At 42.7% G+C, this 23,580-nt stretch overlaps 1 protein-coding gene across 1 annotated transcript in view; it reads right to left on the reverse strand.

Moving 5' to 3' along the window:
• Positions 1-23,580, reverse strand: part of AFF3 (ALF transcription elongation factor 3) — a gene marked incomplete at its 3' end in the record, with an annotated part of 327,368 nt that overhangs the window by 45,877 nt on the left and 257,911 nt on the right. The window lies entirely within an intron of this gene.

Below are 23,580 nucleotides of genomic sequence, written 5' to 3' on the forward strand. Positions count from 1 at the left end.
CCCAGGCAATGGAAGATTGTTCCCTATAGCAGGGTGCATTTTCTAGTCAGTTGTCCCATTTGATTTTAAATGACTTGAATGCAGCTTTTACTTTTACCCCTGGGAAACTTCTCTGCAAACTAACCCGAATTCCACTGTCAGAAATTTCTCCCTATATTCAACCTGGAGTTGCCCTTTTTAAATTTATTGTTGTTACTTATTATTTCATCCTATTACTAATAGTTACTATGATAAATTATCCTCCTCCCTTTTTGCTTTCACATATTTGCAGACTCTTTTCCTGCCCTACTTCAGTCATCTTTCAGACAAGGCCTTACACATTTACTTCTTCTGATCTTTCTTCATAAGTCATTATCTCCAGGGATATGGGATCATTTTTATGGCTCTTTTCTGAACTCATTCCAATTTGTCTATATCTCTGTGATAACAGGATGCCCAAAACAGAGTGCAGCATTATAGATGGGTTCTCACTAGAGCCCTACAATGAAGGGCTATTACCACCTTCCTGCTCTTTGATGCGTTGCTTCTGTAAACATATACCCGAGCTGTGAGGGACTATATAGTCCATTAACACTCCTACATCTCCTTCAACACTGCTTTCTCCAGAATTCTTCCACCGCTAGCTACATTTTAGATTATTTGCTTCCAGAGAGATTAGCTTGCTTTTTTTTCTTCATACCAGATCTCATTTTCTTCCTTACTGCACATGCTTCTAGCTCCTTTTGATTTATTTCTCTGCCCTCAGAGGTGTCTGCAGGAACTTCTAATTTAGTATCAAATGCAAACTTAATTAAATGGTTATTCACTTCCTTTTCCAGATCATTAATGAGACTGTTAAATAAACCCCACATGAAACACACTGGTACCCTAATAACCGTCTCTTCCCAACTCCATTCACCGGTGTTTATCATTACCCTTGTTTATGCTCCATCAGTCCAATATTGTGGCTAATGCAATGTGATCTTGGAGATGCATTTTGCGAGAAATAATATCTAATAATTAATTACAGTTCTGCTATGTTGCACCTAATGAATTGCCTTTACCTGCTAATGGTGCATTTCATTCTGGAAAACCGGTACCTGACACCTGACACAAGCCACACAGGACAGGCAATTTCTGGGGCTTTGAAAAGAGGCCAGGCCACCAGAGATGCAGTTTGGACTCCACGATTCCCCATGGTCGCACACTTCCTGGCCCTAACCCCACCTCCCCTAACATATGCCAACCTTTCCCCACTGGACCACCTGTCCTGCACAAGCCAGTGCTCCCACCACATCGCCTTTCCTCACAGCATCCCCTTGCCTTTTCCTAGGAAGCGGCACAGCAGCCCGTGGCTTTCTTGCTCCAGAAAGTTTCTGGTCGCTCAGGGAATCGTGCCACTGTTGGAGAGCTTTCTGCATCCTTGGAGGCACAGCAGGGCCAGGCAGTGCAGAAAACCTCACCTGTGATCTCACCTTACTGATTAAAGCAAGTAAAATAAACAGGAGAGGGAGGAGCTGACATCCATTTATATTTTTGACCTTTATTTCTGTCCTTGTAATCACCAAGTGGTAGAGAGAGGCAACAGTAAAAGCTCGTGGTCCGGCAGGACGGCTCGGTGCAACACGCGTGTTCGCGGAAGCGCCTGCCAGCTCTTGGGAGGCGAGAGGTCTGTCATCACGCACAGGCATTACAGGTAACAGTTACCATGAGGGCCTTTGAAAACTCGGCCTCTGCTATTTTTGTTGTAATTCATGATGTCTCTTTGTCTAGCCGGGTCGGTGTGGTAAATACAAGCTTTTCAGGCAGCCATTTGTATAACAGCATTAAGGCACAGAGGTTCCTGAAACGGAAACAGCTTATAAGCTTGTAAAAATCTTCCTTCCTGGAGAAGGAAAATTGATGTTTTGTACACTGCTTTGGGACAATGCAGTTTTCCACTTGAACAGGTTGCCCAGTAAACTCTAGATATGTCGCTCACTTATATTAACAAATTACAGTCAATCCCTTGCTAATAAAAAAGTGAAAGCTTTTTAAAGGCCATTGTGAGTAGGTTTTCTGGTTTTGATTTTTTTTTTCTTTTTTTTTCTTAAGGGAATAGGAAAAGGTAACTGCTTTTTCTGATAGTGTAGCTTAGGGAATGCTTTTGACAGTGTCCGACTGATGGATTTCCAGTCCTCTCCACAACAACATTGTGACTGTTGCCTGAAAAGTTCTTCAACATCACAAAACATCTGCACATTTATGTCCTGCCCCCAGTGACTGTGGTTTTAATTTCTAAACCATCATTTTTGTTTGGCATTGACTAAAGTATTCAGGATTGCTATATAGGGGGTGAGGGAGAAAAAAACCCCACAGTAATATTTCTTTCCTGTTGTGACATGAAATGTTTTTCTAGGCTGCTGAATAGAAATTGTTACTACAGCCATAGATATAAAATATAACTGTTGGACTCTTCACAAACATCTGGAAATCTATGTTTGCTGCTCTAATGGTAGCCAATATACTACAAAAATTTAACATTAGAACATTTTCCCATTTATGCTGATACTGTTGAAGTCTCCTGTCCCCCTTCTACCTTTTCCATTTTTAAATACAGCATATTCTTATAAGGATCCTCATTATATTACAGTGACCAGGGTGAAAACAGTCAGATGTTTCTTCATGCATTCTTATTAAAAACAACCATTACTTTAAATTGGCAACTTCCATTTTGGACTGTTCTTTCTAAAGCATGAAAGCAAGATCATGCAGTCAAAATAAAAGATTGATTTACATTTTAATGACTGTGGCACATAACATTCATGCATATTTTGTACTGGCTTATGCCCCAGAATTAATTACTACATCATAGAGATGGTATTTTAAGCAATTAAACAACAGTTTGGGTAAGAACCATCTTTCTTTAAAGCCCTTGATCAGAACACGCACTCTCTGACTTAAAAGAGAGAGTAAATACCTTGTGAAGTTGCCAGAAGTTCAGTAATAAGATCACTTAATAACCAACACATCATCTGAAGTTTCTGATCAGGTATCTCCCACCATCCTGGCTACATGGGACATGGGCACCTAAACACCACACAAGTCTCCAACACCCTATTTCCCTGCACAAGTCACCCTTCTCTGAAAAACGGCTAGATACCTTGTAGCCTCAGTTTTTCTCAGATGTGCAGGTTCAGAAACACAGTGACTTGGGGAGATCAATACTTCTTCCCCACTCAAACTAATCTGAGATCCAAGTTGAGAGGAGGAGCCATCTCAGTCCCTGGAGAAGCCTGAGAAGCCTGAAGCTAGTTGTGGTGGGACCAGTCATTAGCCCATCAGACTGCATGGCCACGGCCAGCCGTTGAACGGCACCAAGGTGGTTTAAACACTTGTCCAGGAAGGTGCAGGCATTTGCTATTCAGTCAGTGGATAGAGATTCCCAAATCTGCTTGCCTCAGTGGCCCTCAGGAGACCTCTTGAGGTGAATCATGCTGGATCTGAGTCCTACTCTATGCTTCATATTAAGCTGCTGCTTACAGCTGCACTACTTTCCACAGTAATAAATCATGGCATTCCGCACTGGCCACGAGAAGTTCCTGGGCAGCAAAGCATATGCTGCATTGCAGGATTCAGTCTCAGTGTTTCAAAGAGAGACAGCATGGATGCCCGATCAACGTACCAGTAAAACAGATGCAGCTCTTTACCAAACTGCAAGTACTTAGTAACAATATTAAATGGATTCAAAAGAGAAAAATCCTTCCTACGCTGAAGAATATGTGAACCCAGTTCTTCACTGCGTTACAATATGAAGGCACTTTATACCTACTTTACACAGGTATGAATGATTATCAAGAATGCAAAGTAAGGGAGAATCAGGCCTTGAAGAAAAGACTGTGCCAAGAAAACGTATCAGAGTGAGCCTCTCAAATACTTTTCCAGCCACAGCAAAGGCTACACGAATGCTTATGCTTCATATTTTGGTGTCCACTCGGTCTGTGTAATTTCCCTTTGCAAGAATTGTATCCACTACAATTATCAAAAATCAAAAAGCTCAGTACCACCATCAAACACTATCTGCTGTATTTGTTTTTGTGTCTGGAGATGGAATGATTTTTATCCAGTGTCATCTGCATAGCTGTGATCATCTAAACTATTTTTCTTCTAAATCTCACCCTACGGTACTACGCATCAAGCACTGTGCAATTACCAAGCAGCTCCGACTCCCCATAGGAAAGAGGAATGCAACAATTAGTGTGAAGAGCTGACTTGAATAAACAAATGACACTGTTCGAGATCACACTGTCAACTGTCAATGTCAGGTAAATACGGAGCAGGAGATCTGAATTTGTAGATGTCACAAACGTTCGAGAAAATCCTAAGAAAGGCTGTATGAAAGCTTGCAGTATTTGAAATACCCAGAAAATCTATCACTGTCTGGAAGATCAAGGCTAACTGTGGGAAAACAATACTCCGAAACAGACACCAGTCCCTTGGCTGGTATAAACTGTCATAGCTCCATTGACTTCAATTAGGCTACACTGATTTAAATCAAACAGTAAATCTGACCAAGACTCTGAAATGATATTTCAGACTCAGTGATGAAAACATATGCCACGATTTAAAGGAGCTCTGTTGGCAGAGTCTCTATTTTTATCCCAGATTAAAGTGTCTGAAACATCACTTCCTTCTTCCCTTGAAGCCAACATAAAACCCAGCGAAGGTCTTTTATGGAAAACTCTTTATTCCTTTGTTGCGAGAGGCAAATTCCACATGGTGCTTCCATGCACAAACTGAGAACATTGTGCCAAGATCTGTATAATTATCTCTACTGCCTGGCACTGAAGATATTGCACGTCTCCCATGCACGCAGCAGGGAATTCCTGTGTTGATAGTTGTGAATGAATCACAGAGGGAATGGAAATGCCCACTTCTTGCTGCTGCCCCTGTGTGTTTTTCAAACTCTGTTTCAGCAAAGACATTTGTAGCATGCTTACCACGGGGGTCTAATCTCGACTTGCAGATCAGGGCCATCCCAATGTTGTAACAGAACATATGGGGATATTTTCTGAGGCAACTGTAGAATGCCAAGAAATAGCACCTTAAGTATAGCCTGTACAGAATGAATGCGGACATCGTCCATTGCTTTCAGGCCAAAATCATGCTGAGAAAAGGGAGATGATACCATAAGCTCTAGAATATGCACCCGCTTGAGGACTGCCAGATACCTCCATGGTTTAAAATACAAAGGCTGGTTCTGTACTTAACATACAAAGGTGAGTATAAGGAGTTTCTGCTCTAATTTTAGTCCTGCCATGTTGAGTCTGAATGACCAAATGAGCTGATCCTTCCAGGGCTCCGGTCACCATCCTAGTCATACACAGGGATGACCTACCTTCAGTGTGTTTAGAGATGTCCTTCTTTATTCTTTAAAAAGCACTTGGATATCCTTGTTCTGAACACAGTATAGAAGGGACACATATTTATGTTTTTGTACCTTTGCTAACCGAGAGCATGAAACCAATTAACTGCCTGAGTTCTTTATAGTTACGGATTGTCAAAACCTATCGTTCACTAACAAAAAAAGCAGCTAGCCCTGCCACGGTCGTCTGTTCAGGCCTGAGTGCAAAAAAATGAGGCTTCCCTTTCTCCAGGTAAACGATTTCCCAAGAGTCTGTTAATATCTTTAGGAAACAGAGAAATGTTTTCATACCTCATTCCTATAATGGATGAGGTATGAAATGGGAGTCATGATGAGTGAGAGTCCTGGAGGCTGTTTGGCTTGTCGCAATATATAATGCTTCTGTGAAAGCACTGCATTACCTTAGCCGCACCACCTTTGCACAGCACAACTAATAAAGCATAGCTGCCAAGAACAGAGTTCATAGACTCCACCTATATTTTAACACTGTCCTTGGGGGTTGCTTAAATAGTTTGTGCTGACAAGACTACAAGTATCATCCGATAATGCAAACCTAAGGTAAATCAGGTCTCTTCAGAGAGTCAGGTGTGCCCTGTGCGATTGCAGCTTAATTGCCAGAATAGTCACCAAAGAAAAACAAATTGATAGGAAAGGCTGGTTAGAAAAACAAGCTATGAAGCTCATGCACACACATATACAAAAAATCCCTCAAGAAAATTCAGTCTGGCAAGGGGGTATCTACTTAAGGCCTGGTTGATACTGGAAGCAGCAGAATCACAGCTCCCTCCTTGAAGGAATATGGTAGGAAAGGAAAAACCACAGAAAAAAACCTTGCAAAAAAACCCTCCTAAAATAAAAGCTACATAACAATTAATAGTGACATTTTTGTATATATAGCTCTATCAGGAGGAGTGTGTGCTGGAGTATCTGAGATGAAAGGATCCAATAGACCCGGAGCAGCATTAGCGTAGGGATGAAGTGATTAGTCAGCAGACTGACAGCTGTGCTAGGAGCCTGGTGCCAGATTCCAGTGTATGCTTTCCACCCCTGCCAAGTGTTTGCTTGTCGCTCCAGATAAATGGAACATCAGCAGTGTTTTATTTGACCTGCTCACAAGAAAAATAAAGCAACTCTGACTTCGTCAGTGTGTTTCTTGTTGACCTTGCATCAGCTGAATATGAGCAGAGAGATTCCCTGGTCCAGGAAAGTTAACTCTTTACAAGAAGAGGAGTGATAGAGTCTTTTTACCTTGGTAGTATAATTAGTCTCTTAATGGCTTGAAGTACAGTAACTTAAAAAGTGACAGGCACAACCTATGTGTCCTATACAGTCCTTGGAACATGCCCTTGGATCAATGGCCTGAAGAATTATGAACAGCTTTGAGAATAGTCCGTGAACAGCCACCCTTCTGCCTCCAGAGTGAAATCAGGAAACCATTTCTACAGGGTCTGTGAGGGGGAAGAAATAAATTGTAAGTGGATGAAGTTGTTGAGAAGATTCAGTCAGAAAACACCGCTTTTGATTTCCCTCTGAGATCAAGGGCAGTGGCTTTTTTGTGTGTTTTTGTTCATATGTATCCCAGAAGTTTAATTTTCTCTCTTTTCTTCATCAGTTTGGTTATGTTAGGAACTTTGTATTTGAGATCCCCTCTGTTGTCTGATTGAGGCCAACCTCTGCTGCTGGGTGGAAATCAGACACTGTCTTTGAATTACACATCTGAAAGGGAATGTAGAATACACACTTTTCTGACCTTTAATGCCCTCGATGTGTGAAGGTTCTCCTTCATGGTGGCTAAGAGTGACAACCATACTCTGGAACTAGCGTTATTCAAAGGACTGTCTTGGGAGATACACCCTTTCCCCTTCTCCTCTAGGAATCTATCCATCATATCAGATCAAAAGGCCCACAGAAGGGGTAAGAAACCTAGACAGACTTTGCAAGAAGGAAAAAGGACTCGTTTGAGCACTTGTGGATATATGGTACCAATGGCTGAGACTGTGGTCAGGCATAGTTTTTCCATACCCAGTAATACTGAAGCTTTGGATATCTTTCTGGCACTCATTGGTTCCTTGTAATAACCAAGTGCGTTCTTCTGGACACTGCTACTTTCCAGTCTTTCCTCTTTTCTACCTGTCTCTCCTCCCCTCTTCAGTTTGAGGAAGTTGCTTTCCTGGTAGCATTAGGAGTTGCTGCACACAGTTGCCAATGGTCTCCAGAGAACATGAGTTCATTTGCCCAGGGGAGATCAGATTACTTAGGTTCACTGAAGAAGGTAAATAACACTACACATGAGTTCTGTTCCACTTCCCATTACACAAGTTAAAAACATGCCTGCATTTCATTTGTTTGCCTGGTAAGTCAGATACGGAATAGTAGCTCAGTGCTCAGCCGTCAGAAGGTCTCATTAGAGTGGGCTAATAAGAAAGTAAAGATGTCATGAGGCTCTGCACAAATTCTTTTGGTCACAGGGAAGCAATCAAGACGCTAAATCCTACCAATTGAAGAATGTCTTCTGGACCGATGGCCCTTCAAGAGAGAGGAAGAGCTGCACAGGGCTCCCTTTTTCACAAAATCTTGATGTCACATATGACAGTAGGAGCAAACATCCTTGTGCTTCAGCGAAATAAAAATTAGTAAAATACACCTGAAGTAAATGAAAATAGGAAGAAAGGCTCTAATTTAGTGAGGGTTAAATGGAAATACAGAGTGTAAAGAGTGACAAGGACTAAGGACTGTTTAAAGGTCAGATGGGTGGTTACCTGAAGACCTCAACCAAGCCAATTTTCCAACTTTTTGAACAAGTCAGTCATGTGACTCATATAGTCAGGACTCCACCTATTGTGCAGGGCTTAAAAAGACTAAAAAAGAACGTAGCTGAGTTAAATCAAGGGGGAGTTGGTCAGATTTGTCAGATCTGGATATAGCTGGCCAGTGAGGTAGAGGATAGCGGGTTTGTAGGCCTATAGTTTTTCTGCCCTTAACTTACATGGGGACCTAAGTACTGCCTAACTTCAGTACTCAGAAATGCCCCCTGGAGATTCCTACCTCTCTTGATGGACTAGAAGGAAACTAGGATCCTAAGGATCACGTAAATAGTATGCCTGGTATGCCCAACACCATGTGCATTGTGATCTGTATGGGAAGCAAGGGAGGTTTAGTTCAGATTTCTCATAATGATTTCCCTTTCAGGGTTCAGTCAGCTCTTTCCACCTGTCCTAAGGACTGGGGTGGTAGGCAATATGAAGACCTATATCCACTCCCAACTCACTACTCCACTGTTTCATTAGAGCACTATTAAAAGCTGACCCCTTGTCAGATTCAATGATATCAAGTACCACCGGTCTCAGGAATAGATCCTCCGCTAACATTTTGAAGGTGATTGCAGTGGTTTGGTCTTTGGTGACATAGGCTTCAACCCACTGGGAGAGATGTTGCAAAGATAAATCCAGTAATTAAGCACTGGAACAGATCATCAGTAAAGACGCAGAACATCAGTCACGGTAGTTTCAGAAAGTAGGTTAGGCAAAGGAGCAATGCAAAATATTCTGTAGAGTGGCATTAATCCACCATCTTCAAAATATCTCATGAGGAGAATTTGATACCACTTCTCTGGCAATTAGCCTGGGTGTTGCTTTTCTTGTCTCATTTATTTCCTAAAACTTGAAGATGTACATACTATAGATGTACTTCTATCCAAGAAAACAGCAATCTTTGCTTGTGAGTGACAGCTTCATCAAGCCACAGAAGACAACTACCGCAGTACAGACTAGTAAAATCCTTGTCTGCATTGGCCTACCATCACCTCATTTCAGCGTTACCATTAGCATAACTCATGTTGTGGCTGGCCATCTAAACGGACAGCCTTTTGTAATCTTCAGACACGGTTCACCTCGCTTCAGCATGGCAGTCTTTTGCCTCAGTCAGCAGGGCCCTTAGTATGGTTCTGCCTTGCAAGACCTCTTGCTAAGCTCTGAGAGTCCAAATACAGATGAACTTGTGCAGATAAAATTACTAACTACCATAATGGCTGTCCAAATGGGTGCAATAAATTTCAGCGTGAGACAAACTCTCTCAGGTTTTACTGACTCTTAATGTTGCTGCTGCCAGCTTTAGTGTTACTCTTTGACTCAAGCCATATTCTGTTGTCTCCCAAAGGTCTTTTCGGCCCGTCAGCTCTAATCAATATGCTGCCTTGAGAAGGAGCTTGTTTTAAGTAGGTTTGCTCACCATAAAGAACCATATAAAGAAAATTTGACTTCTACTCCTTGTCAGCATATATCATTCCCTATGCAGAGCAGCATTTAGATGGCCTGTTAGTTGAATCCAAGTGCTCTCTTTTACATGTTTCAAGAAATGACAAATGCCTGGAAAAAATGCATAGTTGTTCTACAGAAGACATTAGGCAGACTCAGGAATGGCAAGCAGAACAGCTAATAAAGCCCAAAATTGTAGCAGAGAGGATGTTAAAAGCTAATTAGTTTGAGATTATTTGAAGACTTGTAAAAGGTTCTTCTGTTCTCCTTTCTGATGTAAGTACAGTCTGTTTTCCAGCAACATGCAAAACTATTTTAATATGTTTTTAGAAAGAGTTGCCCAGGATATGCTGCTTACCTATTATTGACATACTAGCTCAAAATAAAGGATGCTTAAAACCGATTTTCAGATATTGACCATTTGCCTGTGGTGCAGCCTTAGGGGTCTGAGGCACTGTGAAAAAAACTTCTCCCATTCTGACCAGGCTCAGATTCTTGCCCCCTTATTCTGGCTTAGTAGCATTGCACTTTACAGCTTGGATTGGAGTACCCAGAAGTGCTCCTGAAGAGCAGGAATGGTCTACCTAGTGAGGGTATCGGGATCTGACCCACTGCAACCCAGCAACACAGTGTGCAGATACTTGATGAAGAATTTTAAAGTAGAGAGCAGCCCCTACTAGTAACCTTTGCTGTGCCTTCCTCAGGTATAAAAATCGATATGCCTGTGAAAAACAATGACTAAATACGATAAGCACAAATATAAAAATCTATGTTAAGAGTTATATAAATTGCCTTTTACAATTCAAAGGAAAAAAAAGATGTGAATTGCATCCTTTTGTTAGGTGTCATCCATGGAAAGCAAACTTGAGGTTTGCTCATGCACACACAGATGATGAGGGGAGGCTGAAATAAATTACAAAGTAAATAAAAATTTATTTTCTTTATTAACCTAGAATGTGGTACCGATGTCTCCGCACTCAGTGTCTTTCCAGCTGCACCTTCCTGCAGGACGTTAGCAATCCTTTATTTCTTTGAAATGTGCTACCAACTAAGTAGGAAAAGCACTAGAACTGCATGACATTTTTAACAAAAAAAATTGGTCTCACACCATGCTGTGTCCTGATGTAGTTAAACTTGTATCTTCTACCATACTTTTCAATCCATATCCCCTATGTTTTGCTGTTCATTAACTGCCACGCATCTTTTTAGGTTTCTTACGAATTTACAGTATCACTAAGGCATGCCTAGGTGCCCTTGCCTATTCTTCAACGTATCTTTTGTTCTCCCTGCCTCTCCCAGGGAGGCAGAGAAGAAATGTATACGTGATAGTGGGGAGAGGGCATGGGAACAGGGAGAAATATTGCTCGTTGGTGTGGCTTCTCTGTTCCAGTGCCACAACAAGCTCTTGCTGCCTTCTTCCCCTCTCTACCCCCAGGCTAACAGACCCTTTCTGGCACTCTGGTCTTACTCTACATCCCTCTGCCTGCCTCAGGTCCTGCATGGTCTAGGATATGCTATGTGAAGTGGTGGGCCTCTTATCCAGCAGGGAGATGGTTAAAGGTGTAGCAGTCAACATGCGCTGCTGCTAGGAGTTCAGTGCCCAGCTGTGAGGATATACATTCAGTATTTCTTTAGAAGTGTACCAGGTCACGGGCCTGCAGCTGGGAAACAGCTGGGGGAAAGCAGAAGGTTCTGCACAAGAGCTTTGCAGAGAAGATGAGACAGATAGATTTCCAGGAGAGTGGTTTTCCATAGTCAGTACAGAAAAAAAGTAACTCTTTGGGACTTTTTTACCACCTTGACATGACTCTAAACCTTGCTAGACAAGCCTCAGCTTGGGGAGAAAGATCAAGTGTTGGGTCTTTGCCATTAGCTTAGACACTAGGGGAAAGAGCTAGATGACTTTGTTGATAAGTACCTCGAGGACCCCAGCAGGCCTTCAGACAGTTTTATTAATCATAAAAGTCATTAAAAATAACCAATTCCTCAGGGGCAAAGTAAAAACAAAACCTCAGAAAAATGAATCAGGGCAGGCATCTCCCATTCCTAAGAGCACTCTGTTCGCATTCCGTGCAGGGAACTGAAAGGGAATACTTAATGAAACTCCCAAGCAATATAAGCAAATGCTTTCTCAGGGAAAGGGGCAAGCACTTTCCTATGGACTTAGCTTGCAACAAGGAAAGATATTCATGGCTTTGTGTACAGCTCAGAGGCACTGAACATTCAGACAGTTGACTCCAAGGCTTGCATGTCACATCCAGAATGAGCAAAATAGTTTACCCCTTTGCCTTTGTGCTTGGCCTTTCCTCTTTCACTTTTTTGCTTTCCCCTTGCCTCTCCCTCTTCCCCTTATCCTTCCCTTTTCCCTTTGCATTACCTTGCCTTCTTTTTTTAAATGGATAGAGATAACATATATTTGCCTCTATGCCACCATCCAGTGCCTGTGCTGTATCTCGGCAGTCTTTAGCTGTCTTTTGCTGTATGAACCTGTCAGGCCCCTAAAGATGTCTTACAGACCTTAGGGCTTCTCAAGTGACCTGTGTTAAGGTACCTGAATCCCATCTTAACTTGGTCTTCTCACAGTTGTGAAGAAATCCTTCCAAAGCAGCCCAAATGTCAAACAAAGCATTGCCATCTTCCTGGGTCTGCAGACAACCAGAATTGATTCTGGTTTTACTTATTGATAAAAGGTACAAACTTTCCCAACAAAATTAGCTTTATAGGGATGTTGACTGTAAAATGCAATAATAGTTTAAACGTAAGCATTCACTTATCTTATTTTAACTTGAAAGATTTCAATGGTGAAAAAACTGTGAATGAAGAACTGGGACATAAGACAGCCAAAAAAGAGGATGGAGGAGAGTCATAGGTGGTGGGAAGGAGAGGAAGCTTTGCAGAGCCAGTTTTTCTGTGGTCTGTGGGGCTGGTGACCGAAACATGTACAGTAGGTGAATGATGCAGATGATCTGCCCAGCAAGGTGACTCCCTGCAACACCAGTCAATTTTTGGACTTCTGTGGCCTGGGCTTGGGAAGACTCCAGCGAGACTGCATGCACCAGGGATCAACTGTCTGGAAAGCAGCTTTGCAGAGAAGGCCTTGAGCGTCATGATGGACACTGAGTTTACCACGAGCTAGCAATGCTCCCCTGCAGAAAAGGCAGCCAACAGCAGCCTAGGCTGCAGTAGGAAGAGTGTTGCCAGCAGGTGGAGGGAGGTGATCTCTTCTTCTCAGTCCTGGTGAGACACATCTGAAATACTGAGTCCAGGTCTGGGCTCCCCAGTACAAGAGAGACATGGAGCAACTCCAGCAAAGTGCTGTGAAGATGATTAGGGGATTGGAGTATCTTTCACATGAGGAGAGGCTGAGATGACTGTGAGGGATAAATACCTGATACCTGGAAGAAGTAAAGAAGACAGAGCCACATTCTTCTCAGTGGTGCCCAGTGACAGGACAAGATGCAAAGGGCACACATTGAGATAGGGGAAGTTCCATTTAAATATAACAAAAAACTTTTTTTGCTTTGAGGATGATCAAGCACTGGAACAGGTTGCCCAGAGAGGCTGTGAGGTCTCCATCCTGGGAGATATTCAAGATCCAACTGGACGCGGCCCTGAGCAACTGCTTTAGCTGACCCTGCTGAGCTGGGGTTGGACTGGGTGATCCTCAGAGATGCCTTCCAGCCTCAGCCACCCCATGACCCTGTGGGACTAGCTCAGGTACCACAAACTATGGTGCCCTCTGGGAATACAAAGCTCAGTGGTGTATGAAGCCCACCCAAGAAGCTGGATAACTACATGGGCACTGACTTGTTCCTGAGCTCCACTTGACTGTGAGTGTCCCCCTGTTGTGTGTTTAAAGCTGACTCAGATGGCTACATAAGTCATTGCCCCAACTTGAATGAAGTGTAGATTTGGCCTTGGGCACCAACACTACAGCTGAATCCCTGTGCCAGCTGCATATCACATATTGGCAGCTTTACCCACTGATCCATCCTTTTGCAGGCTACTCCATGCTTGTCAAAGTAAAATGGCCTCAGGGGAAGTTATTAGGTTAATTTGCTGCATTTGGTTATTTTACAGCAGGTGGAAGGTGCAGCAGCAGCAGCCACAGGCTGGAAAAATTCCTTCTCCTTCAAACATTTTTGGATGTGTTTTTGCATGTGGTCAGCAGTGTCTGAGGCAGCCCATCAGGTCATGCTTTTTTTTATTTAACTGTACTTTACAGCACCTCCCTCATTCTATAAAACCTTGCTGTTCAGAAACTGCTTTACATTTTTTTGGGAGTGTCTCTCAAGTGCAGTTGTCTAGCATCACTACCCAGAGCAGCTGCTGACAATGCCAATGCACCGAGAGCTGCAAAATCCTTCGTTTCTGAAATCAAGAGTAGAAAAGATCATCGTGAAATACTGGACTATTGTGGCCATTCTATCTATGCTGCTTATAAATTACATTTTGAACCTGGCAATTGCAGGGTAATTAGGAGAAGAGTAGCTTTCCTGCAGGAACATATATTTCCTATTCTGCCTGCCTGACACACTCCAATTTAATTTTTCTTTTGTTCACTCAGCTCAGAGAATGGCAATTACCAAAGGTGATAGCCTAGTGGCAAGTTTTGAATCATGAAGAGACTTAGCACAGAAATGCGGGGGGGGAAAAAAAGGACAGATATCACTAGTAATTAAAATAATTTTGAATTAAAGACACTATTTCAATAATTGCTTTTGTACTATAATCGTCACCACATAACCAATCCATATGAATTACTAATACAATGAAATAACACTACTGTTGGGAGTGAGCCTAAAAAGACAGCTTTCCTAAACACATAAGAGATAAGTAACCTTTGGGCAGACATTTCGGAATGGTAGGTGATGCCATAGTTCTGATCACTAACAGCCATGCGATTTTTAAGCCCTCCTTCCCCCTTTGGCCCTGTCAGAGAGGCGCAGGAAACAGAGCAGGAATTCCCATCTCGGGTGGCCAGAAGAAGGTTTCACATTATTAAAACAGATGATTTCCTTCATCTAAGAGCCTCTGAGGAGCATAAATTACAAACAACATCAAAGCAAGTGAAAAGTTTTAGAGCAGACTGTCAAAGAGACTGCTGGGGTTTCCTTGGTAGATTTCCATTTTTAAGGAGTCTCAGCAATTTACTTTCTTTCTCAAAACAATTCCATATGTCTGTGGATTATTTACGGTTGTTTTGATTTTTGTTGTCAAGGGTTTTAAAGAAACAACATTGTAATTATTTAACATGGGGAAATAAAGTTAGACAGACAGTGCCTGCAGTAACAAATTACTGGGATGATCTCATGGACTAAAACTTTGCAGACTTGCTTTGTGCTCTCCAGGCTTAGACAGCATGATTCTAGATACAAAGAAAAGCAGTATAGCCAACTGGAAATAAGTCTGATGCTCTAGAAATACAGCAACTAATTATTCATGTTGTTCATTTTACAGGTTGAAACACCACGGCCAGCGCGGCCCAAGAATAAGGGCTGTGAGATAGGTTGGCCCAGATTTGAAGTAGACCTGAGAGAACTTTGTTTAATGATTATTGGAATTCATCTGACAAAAAGCACAAAGGCCAGCTGTGGTCTTAGATTAAAAGTCATCAGGGCAAGCTGTGAACAGATTCATATTAGCTTCCTAACTTAGAGTAAAGAAGCGACTATTATTAGAAAAAGGCGTGGAGAGACTATGTGCTGATGAGGTTATTAGCTAGTCCCGAGGAGGTGGCTCCTGCGGAGTGTGGGTTTTAAGTGCTTTCCCTGCAGGGGAAGGTTGTCATTAGTCGCTGGGACACAGACCGTGCAGGAGACTGGTGTGTCACACCTCAGCCTGTAGTTCCCGCCTGCAAGGGTATGTTCAGCAGTCATCTACGAACTAGATACCAGGCTGTACTGAACACATCCAGGAAACCAGGCTCCATCTATGCAGTGAAGTAAGCAGGAAAAAGGATGGGGCTGTGAGGAGCATTGCCACCTCTCTGGATCACCAAGCAGCATATGCCAGTTTTAAGCTCTGTCATTATGTTGGCCTAAGCTTCTGCTGTGTTGTGCTGGCAGCCAGCAACCATATGAAACAAAGATCCTTAGGAAGACAGCACAAGTCTGAACACTTTATTTTCCTTTAAGGGGAGGATGCCTCTTTATTTCACATATGCATGAGGGCATAGGTGTTTGGCCAAAAAAAGAAAAAGAGGAAAACGTCTATATTAATTGTTTCCAAGCCTAGCAGCAAATGCCATATTCTTAAATCTGTCATTTACTGCTGGGGAATCATTACAAAAGTTACTCATAGTTCTTACCTAGTAATTCTTAAAGAATTTTTTTAATAAATGTTGCATCAATAATGTAAAAGCTGCAACAGCACATGATCTTCAAAGTGACCTCTGATTCAAGTTTCATGGCCAGGAGACGATAAAAGCAGAAGTCTAATTATACATGATAATCATGTGACATGAGAAGGAAATGCTAAACTGTGCATCGCTTATGAGTTTGCTCTGATGGGTGTACTTCCCTGGGCTGAACTGTAACAGCACCAGTCCTCTGTGCACCACTGGCAAGGACTGAAGAATATAGTCTTTGATTGCCTTACTCAATGCCTTGCCTTGACTTGAACATTTGTGATGAGCTTGGCTGAAACACGAGCTGCCTTCTCTTCAGTTTTTCCTGATGCAAAACTAAATGGATGTAGTTCCATCTCATGTCAAGCTTATAATTTAAAGCTGACCTTCTGCATTGAATGTGTGTGTTTGATAACTGAAACCTCTGATTCATTGGTTCAGGTCTTGGTTGTGACCTTGATTTGATGACTGTATTGTCCACTTAATTAGCTGCTTGTGGTTCTGCTAATATGGTGATGTGTTTTACATTTGCTTGCTTATTTTTAGTATACAGAGCTGGCTTATTCAGTCCAATTGTAACATGAGTCATGTTAACTAAAGATGTATGTAACTTAAATAAGATACTTCCCAGCCATGTGGCTCTGCAACCAAATAAATACCTCTACCCTCCACAAGATGGTATCAAGATTAAAACAAAGCTATTAAAATGCTGTCTGAGTTAGCAATTAAACTAAAAAAACCCCTCAAGGTTGCAATACTACCTTTAACAAGCTCTTTACCAGGTGCAAGACAAACCTAAGGCAATCGCTTCGTAACTAAGCAAACCCTGTTTACATCTTGGCTTTGGAAACATATGTTGTTAATTTTAGAATTGCAGTTGCCGTGTGAGCTGGGTGTCACTTCTAAAAAAAAAGAAAAGTGTGACTTTGGGGGGTAATTATTTTTTCAGCACAGGTGCAGAAAGTGCATTTGAACGCCCTAAACATTCATACAAGCTAAACTTTGAACCAGTCAAACTGCAGCCTATCACAATTTGAAACAGTGTCATAAAATCTATTCTTTCAGGTATGGTATGGCCTTAATAAAAAGTAGCATAGAATTTCTTAACAGAGGCTCATCTTTTCTCCTTCCATATTTTACCTTCCCTCCATGATCTCCCTTTTTACACTGGCCAGACTACCCACATGTTTCACCACTTCTTCATCCTTCCAGCTCTTGGATTAAATGGAGAAGTGACTGGCAGGTCCATGCAGTTACGGAGTCTGCAGTTACCAGTCCTTTTAAGCTAACCTCCCAGTTCAACAGCTGAATACTGGTGCATGACATCCTTGCAGAGCTTAATTTCATAGCAGCTGAAGAGTGCGTTGTGACATTGTAGTATGTCTTCTCCATGTGGGGCAGTGGTAATTCATTTGCCATACGTTCCCTCATTTAACCAGAGAAGGTATTCACGGTGTTTGCTGTAATCTCTTTAAAAGGCTGACGTGGTAAATTACTGACATATGAACAATTCAAACCAGATTCCCAATTTACTGCTGCTCCATAGCAATACCAGACTTTTGGCCATAAAAACAACTCTAATAATTTGGGTAGGGCAACTCTGCGGTAATTGCCTGGTCTAACCAACCTGGGAGACCTTACACAGGCAGAGGAGGACAGCAATGTACAGAATTGACAGAAATTTGTCATGGCTCTCATAATGCTAATAAATGGTTAATGCTACATTTTGACCAAATGGAAGAAAAGAATAAAATAAATTTCTTAGAAAATAATGTGGTGTTGTCTCAGATTAGCTAACTACGTCAAATGCTAAGGCACTGGTCTGCTTTAACAGTGCCCTTTGCACGCATAAAGAATATGCATGGAGATAACACAAGGCTCCAGGAGGGGGGCTGGTATCCTTGTAACCCAATGGAGAAATTCCTGGATAATCAGGTGACAGCCTGGTGTTTTTCACCAGCATTAAATCCCTTATAGTTATTTAGGAGAATACATATATTTTTACACAATACTCCGAGAATATCAGCAGTCAGGTTAAAATTTGTTGGCAGCTGACAAGCAGATAACATGCTAATACAGAAAATGGCATAAAAAGAGAAGTTGAACCAGAGGTCACAGTACATCTCTGTATCAATTAGAGAGTGATAATCTCAGAGCAGTATTTAGGTTTTGCTGTCTTCTCAAACTGTTTTCTGGGTTTGCACACCTGACTTTGCACTTGTTGCTTTCCTTTTCAGCTTTAACCGAGAGAGGTGCTGTGCTGTGAATCCCTCCAGCAGGAGGAGGAAAGGGTGATCCGACAGCTGGAGGAGCCTCAAATTAGGTTCTTCTGAGAGCTCCACGTTTCAACATCCCTATTTCAAAAACGTAGGCTACAGCTTTTGTGTTGGAAGCCCAGCACTCTTCTGCACACTGTACTTCTTCCCACAAGTCCTGGGAGGTGTTTGCATGAGGCGGGGTTTGCACCAAAAAGTTTCAAACTGGAAAAATGAGTGTGCTGGTTATTAGGTTCAGCAGACTGGGAATCTGCCAGGTTTTTACAAAACTGCTCATTTTCTGAGTCTTAGCTCTTTTAGCTATTTCCTTTTTTTTTTTTTTTTAATTTTTTTATTGAGCAGAGGACAAGCTCTATCTTATTAAGTGAAAACAATAGAGTGAAGAGTTGGAAATTGCCAGGAAGCCTGGGAAAGACCGACACTCAGCCGAGATTTCATTCCATGTTTTCCTGTTGACCTCACAGGCTCTTGACACAAGAGCTCTGAGTACATTAAAGAAAGGCCACAGTCTCATTTGGTCCTGTGAACACTGGCAATATGTTATGGGGACAATATACAAGCTTGAAAGGGAAAAACCGCAGCAATGTCCCCATGCCCTGAAGGTTTTGTCTGGTGCAATGCTGTTTAACCAGAGCACTGTGAGGTTTTAAATGGCTGTATGAGATTTATAGTAGGTCATGACCAGATCTCTTTTCAGGGCAAAGTTTGAAAAGTCCATTTGTCTCAAAACTTAAAAAAAGAGTCTGGTAATTCTACAAGGTTTTTCCTCTTCCTTCAGGCAACTATTTTTTGCCTGGCCAGAGTTCCTAAACCTTCCCCAAGAGCCCTTTTAATGTGGGAAATATTATCCTAGTGTCTGCTATCAAAGGAATAATACTGAAGATACAAATATTTAGAAACCCACTCTAACTCCACATGGTCAGCAACAAGCTTATTAAGTTTTAGAAAAAGGGACACCATGACCTTAAAAGAGGTGGCTTCAGGAAATCAGTATTTGAGGGCATTAATAGCAAGGAAGAGTGATGGTTATTGTAGGCAACTGAACGGAAAAGACTCAAGGTGCAGGCAGAAATCCCCTGTGTCTGGCTGATGGCGTGGCCGCCCCACACCGGGGCTGGCAGCCAAGGGGCAGCCCTTGGCTGGGTGGGTGGCAGTGCCAGCCCCCCACCACTGCCCCCACTACATCCCAACGACGTGCCAGCAAAACACACTGGTGTCTGTGGGGCTGCAAAATGAGACAGTGGGCTGGCCTCCCACCACGGCTGCTTCTCCTGCGCAGCAGGAAGACAGGTTGTCCCTCTCCAATGACAGGGGCCATGTCAACTGTTCGGCAGCGGGTGGCACTTGGGTAGCCTCCGCCAGGCTTCACGTGGGATGCTGCAAGCCAGCGGGACTTGTCCCCTGCTGTGCGGTCCTGAGATCGGGGACAGCTGGGGAAGACTGCAGGGGGTCTGAGGGAGGGCTCCAGGCACCCCCAGTGGGGTCAGGGTGGTGTTGAAGAATGGGGAAAGGGCATATTGGGCAAGCAAGATGGCAAGTGGCAACAGAGGCTCTGGGACAGGGTCCCCTTGGGAAACACGGAAAGCCAAAATCACGGATATCTGGGGACAAGTGGGGGAAGATGCCCGTGTCTGGTTTTCCTCTTTTCTCTCTAAAGGGGCTGTGGGGAGGATGAAAAGGAAGATGGGAACGGCAAGCGAAGTCCCGCAGGGCTGCTGGGAGCCAGGCACCAGCTGCCCCCTCGCCAGCGCCTGCACTGCCAGCAGCCAGCGCCTGCCTGGGCATGAAACAACAGAGACCTCCCTGGGTACGCGCCACGCCAGGGCCGGAGCAGATCCTTATTAAAGGATCTGTATTAAAGTGTCTTAAAGGATCACTGCAAAGCAAGAAATTTACTTGGCGGGTCTCTATGACTTTTCTGGGGTGATTTTTATCTGTTGTGTAAATCAGAATTGTGGGATTCTTTAACCCCGCTCCCCTGTTTTTTTATTTGACAAGCTGTTTGTTCATTTAGAGCAGTTATGCTTGATCGTGCCAGTAAATAACGTGAGAGCTATTTGTGAATTATTTGGCTGCTAGATTTCCACAGAGAAGGGCCTATTCTCTTCTGTGTGAATGTCTGTGTGAGAGGCAGTCCCTCAGCATGAAGAGAAGTTATGCGCCTGAGTCAAGAATGAAAAAGGCCTTTAAAATCTTTATAGCAATCTAATACAGAAGATACACTGGTATGCAAAGTATATTTCATTAGGTATAAAATAAGTACCTTTAAAATAAATAATTTTCTTTTTTGTTAAAATGCCAGAAGATTGCAGACTATATTAAAGATAGCATGTGTCTCTCGTTTAAATCATACCCCATGGAAAAATACCTAATTTAATTTAAGTAATTTCTATTTATTTCTGCCTTTCAAAATTATATCATTTTCAGGTTATAAAAATGTAATGTCTGAACTTAGACTCTTTACACCATGTTTCAAGCCAGACCTAATTTTACATCTAAGTTAAAAACACATGAGAGCACACAGTCATAATATAATCTGGCCCTTTTCTGACTGCAAAAAGGGCAGCCTACTATAAATAGTGTCCTTGAGAGAAGGAAGGTCTTCCATTTTGAGGAGGATTTTGAAATTTCATGCCATTGCAGTTTGGAACAAAGCTCTCCAATTCTGAATTTTCCCATGAAACAAAACCCCAAAAGAAAGCAATAATAATGAAAAATAAAGCAGAAAGTGTTTGTTCTGATCATTTGTAAAGCAAATGTCACCAGACAGACCTCCTGGAAATGCTGACTGAGCAAAAAAACCTTGCAACTTTGGAAAATGTGCCATTTGAGATTTTGGGGTCTTGGTTTGCATCAAAAAAAAGCTCCAGTGGTTCAGGAGCCTTCCCCACAGCCCTACTCATTAGGTTGCCAGTGAGGGTGTCGGGGGAACTGGTAGATCGTCAGGCTGAGTTGAAGTGGAACCGTAACTGGATCCTGATGTCTGAACTGCACGCCGGGTGCATTCCTTTAAAACACTTCACTTGTGCAACCTTTGGAAGCGTAAATAGGCAGTGATGTGATTTTTAAAAGCTGGAAATATTTCCAAAGTGCTGAGGTCAAATCCTCAGTGGGTGAAAACTGGGATAATGCTACTGAAATCAGTGAAGCTATTTCATTTTGTACCGGCGAAAATCTGATTGCTGAAGTTTAAAACTGCGTTCAAAGACTACAGTCAGTGTAAAGTACAAATCATTGCTAGTGTGCACCGATCAGAGCCATTGATGAACCACAAAAAGAATAACTTTGGGACTTAAAACGTTAAAAACCGTTATATGATTTAAGCTTTTGTTTCATGCAGAAAAAAAATATCTCAATCAAACTAAACCAGAAACTTGTCATTTTTCTATTTACTTTTCACATTTACCATGAAAAAATGCTCCCTGCTGCCATAAACTACTTGGGTAAACCAAAAGGTTTGCATGCAAAGCCAATTTATCAGGGTTGGCTGAAAAGTGTATAAACATATCTCCTTCTCCTGATGTCTGCATGAAAGACTATTCACATGCATGGAAAAAGTATTCCTCTTTAACCAGCTCAAGCTCTACAGCTAGGTATAAAATTTCGTGTTCACCAAAACCTCCCAACAATTTTAATTTGGCTTCTGGGTATATCAGGAATGTGAGTCAAGTCCCTGCTTTGGAAGCTCTGCAGGGCACAGAAGTTCTCTGAATGTGCCCTTGCTTCAGTGTTAATATATCAATGCACTGCACAGAAAGGAGTTAGGGTCTTTTTTTTCTTTTTGAGGAAGAAAAGAACAAATTCCGTGGATGGGAAGAGACTTTTGGAGCCACTAGGACCTCCAGGATTCTGGGACTAAGACTGATGGGGGTCTGTAACGGGGCTGTGGAAGAGTATCCCCTTCACAGACTTTTCACTATAAATTTGGATACAAGTACAGATGGTGGTCCTCAGGAGACTTAGATGGTATTTTTTTGGCCCAAAATCATGGGCAGCCATGAGATGGCTTGCATATATCACCCAGCATGCACTGATTCTTTCTGATAAGGGAGGAAAACTGAAACATTGCCAAAGGAGTAAGAGTCTGGGAGGAGACAAAAATAGTTTTGTGAATCTGATCCTTTTCTCAGAAAGTTCTGGATGTGAGTCTTTCCCAAGGCTTTCTTAACCAAGGACTTCTCTAGAAGTACTACCAAATATGTCTGAAACCTTTCAGTTGCGATATTTTTCAAGATAAAGCATTTGTATGAGATTTGGTGGATCACGCCGAGCTACAGAACCCTACTGGACTGCTGCTGTACCTTCACACCAGCGTATGTGAAATAGCTAAGTGGGAAACTGCTCCTCCATTCTGAGAGCTCCGTCAGATTTCACAAATGTTCCAGGTTTTCTCTGGGAGGAAACGCAGGCTGTTGAAAGATCACACTTACATTTTCTTTCACCAAAATGCAAGAAATCTAGAACAGTGTGAACTCTTCCTCAATGGCAGCATAAATACAACTCTCCTCCAAGAGGAGAGGAAAGGATAAAAGTTTTCCTGCAACCCACATCAAAATTGTGGCAGTTATGAAAAAAGGGGAGGAGACACCTGGATGGGACTGCCTGGGGGAGCAAAGTATCTCAGCCCATGACAATGTGATGTCCTTGCAGGAACAGCTCAGCCCTGATTCAGCCACACGCCAATCCCCATGGGGAAATCCCAGTGCATCTCTTTCTTTGTACATACTCACCCTTTTTTTTTTTTGCCTGCAAAGAAATTGGCCATGGTTCTGCTTCTGTGTGGTATTCTCTTTGCCCCCCAGAGAGCAAAGGGCAAGCTAAAGTACAGACTGTGTTGTCCCCACTGGGGGCCACATGAAGACACTACACTGTACTGAGGAGTCCCTTGCCCACGCTGGGCACAAGCACAGGCCAAGACTGACCTCCTGCAGAATGTGTCAGCCCTCCCCCAGGCAAACCAGGGCTCCCCCTTCCTTTTTGCCTCCTTTGTTGCCAGGGTCAGAACAAATCAAGGACAAAATGGTCTTGAAACTCAAATTAAAAAATACAGAGGGCAGTAGGCAGAGAGCCTACCAGTGAGAAAGGCAAACCCAGAAGTTCAGCTGGGTTTTCTAAACCACCTTTGCAGGAGGCAGGAAAAAACGACTGGAGCAAGCACGTCATCCACGGAGCTGGCACCAGAACACCCTGTTGTGCTTGGCTGACTACTGAGCGATTAAGGCTTGAAGCAGGGGATCTCCTTCCATCTGCTGCATGGACTACTGGCTCACTAGAAGGGAACTGAAATTTCTCCTTTGTGCTGCTGCACCCGCTCTGAAG

This window comes from Phaethon aethereus (genome assembly GCF_964289735.1).
Source record: "Phaethon aethereus genome assembly, chromosome: 1".
Taxonomy (NCBI): Eukaryota; Metazoa; Chordata; class Aves; order Phaethontiformes; family Phaethontidae; genus Phaethon; species Phaethon aethereus.